This window comes from Hyla sarda, chromosome 4, assembly GCF_029499605.1.
Source record: "Hyla sarda isolate aHylSar1 chromosome 4, aHylSar1.hap1, whole genome shotgun sequence".
In the NCBI taxonomy this organism is placed as follows: Eukaryota; Metazoa; Chordata; class Amphibia; order Anura; family Hylidae; genus Hyla; species Hyla sarda.
The window spans coordinates 135610088-135618398 of NC_079192.1; the positions used below are offsets into that span (position 1 = coordinate 135610088).

Consider the following 8311-nt stretch of genomic DNA (forward strand, 5'->3'; position numbering starts at 1 on the left):
TCAATAAAGGTGGGCTGGTGGGGGCAGCAGAGTCTAGACAGAAGCTCGAATGACTCCTTGTGGAACTGATACTGCTTATCAAGGGGCAGTTTCTCCATTATGCGAGCCAGACTCTGGAGATAGAGTAGAGAGTCTGAAGGGGGACCAGTTGACGGCCCTGCCCCAACCTGCCGTAACTGGCAAAGTGAAGGGCTGGTGGAATAGTGAGGGTCTGCCTTTATGTCCTCACACTGGAATGTGTTCTGAAAGAGAACAAAAAATGTATTAGCATATTTACAAAAAATATTTAAAAATAATAAATAAATATAATTGGACATACTTCCGTATGTTATGGCATTTTTGGAGGAACCTGAGGAGTGGCCGGTATATGTATGGGGTCTTGGTGGAGGCACCCGATCCACTTGGCCTCTCTTCCTCCTCCCTTAGATCCCGCATGTGACGGTCCCTGATGGATCACCAGTGATGTTTTATCTGGTCGCTTAGAAGGAAAAATTAATTATTTATTTAAAAAAAATAAACATAAAACAAAATTTTTTATTTTTTTATACCAATAATCCATCTTTCATTAGGTGAAAGGTCCTCCCAGGAATTACAGATGCCGCTGTAAATCTCAATCCAAAGAGCTTTGGTGTATTGGCGCCTGGCATGGTTGGGGCCGGACGATTCCCAAAGAGCAGTACGAGCCTCGACTATGGCTATTAAGAGGTTATCGTCAATGATTACCTCTGGCTCATCCTGCCACCCCTTCAATATTCGCCCGACCGGGCCAAGCGCCACCCTGAAATAAGAAATCTTCTGTTAATAGTTTTGCAAAAACTTCAGTTGACTACGCAAGCAATCACATTGGCTCTCTAAAAACAAGCCAAAAAATAAAGAATCAATGTCATTACTTGCTCTTGGCAACTGACTTCAAAAGTACACTTAAAAAAACAAGTATTAATATTAAATACGTCAAGCAGAAGAAAGATAGAAAAATCAGGAGGCACTCACGTTAGGAAGGTGGATCACGGCTTCTTTATTGTAGATGCGGCAGTCTGCTGACAGCGGCATGGGACGCCGGAGCGGTGGGAGTAACACTGAGTGACAATTGTTTCACGCCCCTCCGGGCGTTTCTTCAGACTAACCCGTCTCTGGATCTTCACACAGGTAAATACCTTCACCTTGCGTGACGTCACCAGAGGGGGGGGGAGGTAACTTGTTATACAAGATAAAACAGTTAAAAACATATACAGTGAATCCATAACAATTAATTACATGGAGTGCTACACAGGATTACAAAAACACACTAAGATCTAAACGGTCATTTAACCCCAGATTTCCCTGGGCATTCAACCTCAGGATTAGCCTGGCTTCTCGTTGTAATAGGGCTCTATAACGATCTACTCCTTCCCTATAGTTAACCCTTTCTATTCCCAGGAAATTTAAACTAGTGGGATCTCCATTATGCTGTTCTAAAACATGTTCTATTAATCTGGGGCTACCATGACCGGTTTTTAATGAATGTACATGCTCCCTAAAATGGATGTTTAAAGCTCTTTTTGTACAGCCTACATAAAACCTTTTACACGGGCATATTATGATGTATACGACAAAACTGGTTCTGCAACATATAGTGTCCTTAAACTGTATAAATTTGCCACCTATATTTCGGGAAATCTGGGGTTAAATGACCGTTTAGATCTTAGTGTGTTTTTGTAATCCTGTGTAGCACTCCATGTAATTAATTGTTATGGATTCACTGTATATGTTTTTAACTGTTTTATCTTGTATAACAAGTTACCTCTCCCCCCCCCCCCCCTCTGGTGACATCACGCAAGGTGAAGGTATTTACCTGTGTGAAGATCCAGAGACGGGTTAGTCTGAAGAAACGCCCGGAGGGGCGTGAAACAATTGTCACTCAGTGTTACTCCCACGGCTCCAGCGTCCCACGCCGCTGTCAGCAGACTGCCGCATCTACAATAAAGAAGCCGTGATCCACCTTCCGAACGTGAGTGCCTCCTGATTTTTCTATCTTTCTTCTGCTTGACTTGTTGTGATCTGGAGAGGATTGAGCACCGCTAGGATTGTTGGACATATGGTTGTGAACGCTGCCTTAGCTCTCAGTATCAGTGCACATATTGCGCTAATTGCCACACACAGCAGCTGTGCCGGTTCTGTGTCTTGGATCCTATCTTAATATTAAATACACGACCACATCCACTGCCACAAACAACAAGGCCTCCTCTTCCTCTTATTGGATGAGGCTCGGGACGCTATTAACATTTTTTTTTGAATATTTAAAATACGGTATACAACATTTTGAAAAAACTGCAATAAAATTGTGCAATACATAATGGTTCAGGCTCTTTGGAAGGCCTATCCTGGGAGTCCTGGGGGGCCGACACATGCGTGACACTCTCCTCCTCGGTTTCCTCATGGGATGGAATATATTGTTACTGTCAAAGTAAAAAATTATTTTAATTATAGAAAAATTTATTTCACAATTACTCATTTACTCAAAAATAAATAAATAAATAAATAAATAAAAAAAATAACTATTGGGCTTCTGGATCCAGGTGTATGTTCTGATTCCTCATCTGAGAAAGAAGTGGTTCCTGAACCACTACATGCTTCTGCAAAAAATAAATAATTCTTTTAATAAATCATTGACAATTCAAAAAGACTTGCATAACACATTGAAAAAAATTCCTATGCACTTCAATACCAATTATCATAATGATATTAAAATATGAAATATATGTAAATATGGAAACATAAAAAATAAATTTATGCTAAAAAAATTCTAATACTCACACTGGGTCTTGGAGAATCAATACGAAATCCAGGTTCCTCATCACTTGAATATTCCATTGGTGGTAGCTTCTGAAAAATACAAATGAAAAAAAAAATATTCAGATGTAATAGCAATTAAAGAATTTAAAAATAATAACATAAATCATTCCAAATTATGATAACTCACCTTTTTTGGGGCCTTCTTGGGCTCTTTAGTTTTTTCAATTTTTTTTGCCATTATGTCTATAATAAAAAAAATATATATTCCACTTTAAAATAAAAATAAAAGCTACAGTTGCGATACAAAAGCCAAAGCATTCATCCACCCATACAAACTGCTAGCAAAAATGCATGTGTCCTGCAAAAATGCATTCACATGGTGGACAGAAAAATGTCGCAGGCTGGCACCACAAAGTCCAAAATGATCATGCACACTTCCCTACCAAAATCATTCATGTACCCATACAAAATGCATGCAAAAATGCATGTGTTTTGCAAAAATGCAAGCACATGGCGGACAGAAAAATTTCGCAGACTGGCTCCACACGTTCCAAAATGATCATGCACGCTTCCCTACTAGTGTTGAGCGGCATAGGCCATATTCGAATTCGCGAATATTCGCGAATATATGGACGAATATTCGTCATATATTCGCGAATATTCGCATATTCGTTATATTCTCGATTTATTTTCGCATATGCGAATATTCGCGTATGCGAAAATTAACATATGTGAATATTAGCATATACAAAATTAGCATACGCGTAAATTCGCATATGCGAAAATTAGCATATGCGAATTTTCGTATATGCGAATTTTCGCACGCCAGTCTCACACAGTAGTAATACAGCCTTCTTTACACCACACAAGCTGGAAGCAGAGAGGGATGATCACTGTGATGTGTACTGTGAAGAAAAAAAAAAAAAAAAAAAAAAAAAAAACGAATATTCGTAATTACGAATATGTAGCGCTATATTCGCGAAATTCGCGAATTCGCGAATATGCGATATTCGCGAATAATATTCGAATTGCGAATATTCGCGAGCAACACTATTCCCTACCAAAATCATTCATGCACCCATACAAACTGCGGGCAAAGCACATGTTTCCAAATACACAGAAAAAGGATTTGTTGTCAGACGGTGGCAGATGGAGCTCTAGATGTGCTACCTCATGCTGTACAGTCCCAGAAGAAAAGAGGGGGGTGTGACAGGGGGTGTGAGCACTACACCATGTGACTTCAGGGGTGTGAAGGCTTTACTGAGCATGCTCAGTAAAAATAATGGCCGTAATAATAACGGACATTAACGGGTGTATTTGCTAGCGTCCGTCAGCCATAGACTTCAATGTTAAAAATAATGGCCGTTAATTTACCCATTTCTTGTGACGGAAGAAAAATGAGTGCATGTGCCGTTATTTCTTCCGTCACAACTAACGGCTGTTGTTCACGACGGGCTATAACGGTTAATAATGGATAATAAAAAAAATATCAAAGACTTGAATGGGATTGTTTAACGACCGTTTAACATGGCTTTTCTAACGGACGTTTGTAACGGATGAATTTTTATAGTGTGAAAGCAGCCTTAGTGTGTTTTTAAACTTTTTGAACTCACAGCAGCAGTTCTTGGATGTCCCAGAGACTACAGGCCTGACCCGTGCTCATCAGTAGTGCGCAAGTCCCTACGCTCCCCCTCAATAAGGCTTAGAGACACAGACGCAGTCACATCAGCAGATGCCAGACATAAGTGATGTGACGTCAGTGCCAGGGGCATGGCTGGAAAGCACAGGGCCTCAGTGCCAAAAAATCCCAGTTAGGCTCACCCTGCACCAGGAGGGACCAAAAGTAGGTCTGGGGATTTTAGAGTAAGCAGGCCATTTTTTTGGGTGGGGGTCAAACTTCTGGGGCATCCACCGATCACCTCGGTTCAAGTGGCTCTCCAGCTGTTGCAAAAGCTGCAACTACCATCATGCCTGGAGAGCCACAGATTTGAGTACAGTTTTTCCCATTGTAACTGCAGAACTTACAAGTGACTACAGCTCTGATGGGACAGTCAGAAAGCACAATGATATTAACGACCTGAGTACCATACACGAGGATAGGGGGGCTCAACCACAATACCGAAGCCAGGGTACAACTCTCAGTACATACACATACAATTTAAAAAAAATTTAAATGCTCACCAAGAGCCACAACACAGACCTTTGGGCTGGGCCATGAACCCCCACTCCCGAGAAAGTCCCCGTCCCGCAGCTTAATATTAGGTCTTAACACGGCTCCAGATGGCTATGCTACATATATATGTCACAGTATATTAAGGTATCTGATTCTATACCAGTATGCACAATAATAATTACATAATCATGCATATACAATAATGGCGCAAACCGGTTAGAACACATGTAAAGCAAAGTGTAGTTATAAAGTACAATCTATGAGCATAGCAAACTAGACAGGAGCCGGTGACACAGATGATGGAGGCAGGGACGGGGCCACAGACCCCACACGTTCCGTCGCAAGCGACTTCCTCAGGGGTGTTGTGAATATCATGCTCTAAACGTTTTTTACATACATATATTATTGGATGTATGATTAACCAAATGCCTGGCAGGTGTAAAGCAGCATGTGTAAAGCGGCACGTACTACTGTGGTTTCTGGTTCTCGGAGCAGTTCCGGTCAGCACTAAGAAATTTGTCAGCAGATCTTCATCATCTATATAAAGACAATAATCATTATAATCCTGCTAGATACTGTTCCCCCCTGAATATAATACTGCCACACACTGTACCCCTGAATATACTACTGCCACACACTGTACCCCCTAAATATAATACTGCCACACACTGTACTCCCTAAATATAACACTGCCACACACTGCACCCCCTGAATATAATACTGCCACACACTGAACCCCCAGAATATAATACTGCCACACACTGTACCCCCTACAAATAATACTGCCACACATTGTCCCCTCTGAATATAATACTACCACACACTGTACCATCTAAATATAATAATGCCACACACTGTCCCCTCTGAATATAATACTGACACACACTCTCCCCTTTGTATATACTACTGCCACACACTGCACCCCCTAAATATAATACTGCTAAATAATAGTACTGAAGAAAAAGGTACCCGCACTCACCGCTTGGTTGCTGTTGCTCGACTCCTCCGGCTGTAGAGACCATCCGGTATCAGACTTGTAGCTGGGCGCTCAGAAGTTTCAGGATAATGCCAGATTTATACAAAGGTGGAATGAAGCACACCAGGCTCATGTTATGACCTTGGTAGGATTAGTGTTAGAACAAAGCAGAATTGAATATAATGATTTCACCCAAGATCCGGTGTGCAGCCACTCAGTATTTAAAGAGCCTTGAAAAGAAGTTAGCGGCATTCCAGGCTGATATCAAGGAATTAAAGAGGGACAAATTCCTCAGAGACAAACGTGATTATGACTGTGAGAATATTTTCACCTGGAATGCACAGAGAAGCCAGAACAGGAACAAAGGTTTAAGGAATAACAGATGTAGATCCTATAGAAAGAGACACAGTCAGGATTTCTGGACCATGGAGACTGACACCAGTGAATCTGATGAGAATACCCAAGAGGGCTCTAGTGCCACCCTACCCTGACAACCCCCTTTAGGCGGAGGACACGAAGGGAAGGGAATACAGGAAGGCAAAGGCACAGATATCAACAGAAATGGAAGGGGATCTCATGGAGGGATTAGAAGAAGACCGTATAGTAATCAATCTATGTGACACTCCCCTTCCTAGCAACACGGTAGCTGCACTATCCAAAGGCCTGAATTTCGGGCTAATTGAACAGTTTGATTTTACATCTTTTGAAGTAGACCTGTATAAAGCAATAAGGAAGATTAACTTACATGACTTTTTCTCCACTCATCCCACCCAATCCCAAACGCTAGGAGATCATACCACCCTTTGCAGTATAGGTCCTCTCGGTTTTTGCCCAGTGAAAACCTTCACTGAAGCTCGGAAATCCAGTATTAGGTTACTGGCAGAACTGGCAGCTGGGGTACCAGCCCTTAGGTTTGAGACCACCACTGAAAGATTTGCTGGAGGTAGACCGTCTTTATTCAGCCCCCGTTATTACCAGGGAGTCTCTTATATTTATTCCAGAGAGCAGTAACTAGAGATATTAAAGCCCTCATATACCCCAAGAACAGGAGCAATTTGTCTAGGAGTGAGAAACAATGACTGGATTGGCTGAGCTTTCATACCAAACTTGAAGTGTCCCGAGCAGACAAAGGAGGTAGCATAGTGGTCTGGTCTGCTGACCAGTACATCACTGAAGCAATGCATCAACTTAGTGACAGGACTGTGTACGAACCTTTAAAATCAGATCCTACTATGAAGATCTTGGACCAGTTACGTACCTTTTTGAGAAGACAGGTGGACAGCGGAGCCATTGATAATAAGTTAGCAGAACGCTTGTTGCCGCTCCACCCCAGAAGACCTAAATGGTACCTACTCCCAAAAGTCCACAAAGCAGTTATTCCCGCCCTCCGGGGTGCCCGATTGTAGCAGGGAAGGGGAGTGTCACTGAATTTCTATCCAAATACATGGACTTGTCCCTCAGACCTCTCCTAGTAGAAATGCCTTCTTATTTGAAGGACACTGGTGATGTCCTGAAGTTCACTCATGATTTCCAGTGGCAGGACTCTTATACCTTAGTGTCTGTAGATGTAGAGAGCCTGTACACCCGCATCCCTCATGATGTGGGTGTACAGGCAGTACGGACCATCCTGGAAACTACTGGGAAGTCATCTGGGTTTGTGAACTTCATTTGTGAAGCTTTGATGTTCATTTTGACACATAACATGTTCCGATTTGAGGCTCAATGGTACCGTCAATTGACTGGGACTGCCATGGGCAGTCCCACTTCTTGCTCATATGCAAACCTGTTCTTGTCAACATTTAAATCTGAGTAAATTTATAGTGAGTCCAATCCCTACATCAAACAAATCAAAGCATACATGAGATATGTAGATGATTGGGAGGTACATATAAAAGAGAGAACAGAGAAAGAGAGAGGGAAGGCGCTCTCTAAGTGTAGATAGTCCCAAATGTAGAATTATCTATGGCTCTGTGTAGAAGAGTCGGAAGTATCTGGCAGATAGTGAGGTATTGCACTCACCTTGCTGTGTTGTGCTGCAGGCACAACACTGCGGTGCTTATGTAGAGGTAAATATATCTCACTGAGAAATCCTGCGGCAGCCTAGCATCCCGGTCATCAAAGATGGCGGTCTGGCAGTAGGAAGGTGAGAGAGGTACAAGCCCCTCACTGGTGAGGATTGCGGTTCGGCACTGCAGGATAGCAGTCTGATGCGGATTTACAGCAGAAGACCAAGGTAAAACCAACTGGTTTATTGTTTAAAATGGCAGAGACAACGCATTTCGTCAGGTCCTGACGAAGCAAGGGGTGCCTTGCGAAACGCGTTGTCTCTGCCATTTTAAACAATAAACCAATTGGTTTTACCTTGGTGTTCTGCTGTAAATCCGCATCAG

General features: G+C 42.2%; 1 long non-coding RNA gene across 1 annotated transcript; it reads right to left on the minus strand.

The window, feature by feature from the left end:
- Positions 1-3906: 3906 nt before the first annotated feature.
- LOC130368494 (uncharacterized) lies at positions 3907-6048 on the minus strand. The gene is made up of 3 exons (XR_008892485.1): positions 5925-6048; positions 5414-5482; positions 3907-3948 (listed from the first exon to the last, which is right to left on the minus strand). It is a non-coding gene; the product is annotated as an uncharacterized LOC130368494 (long non-coding RNA).
- Positions 6049-8311: the final 2263 nt, after the last annotated feature.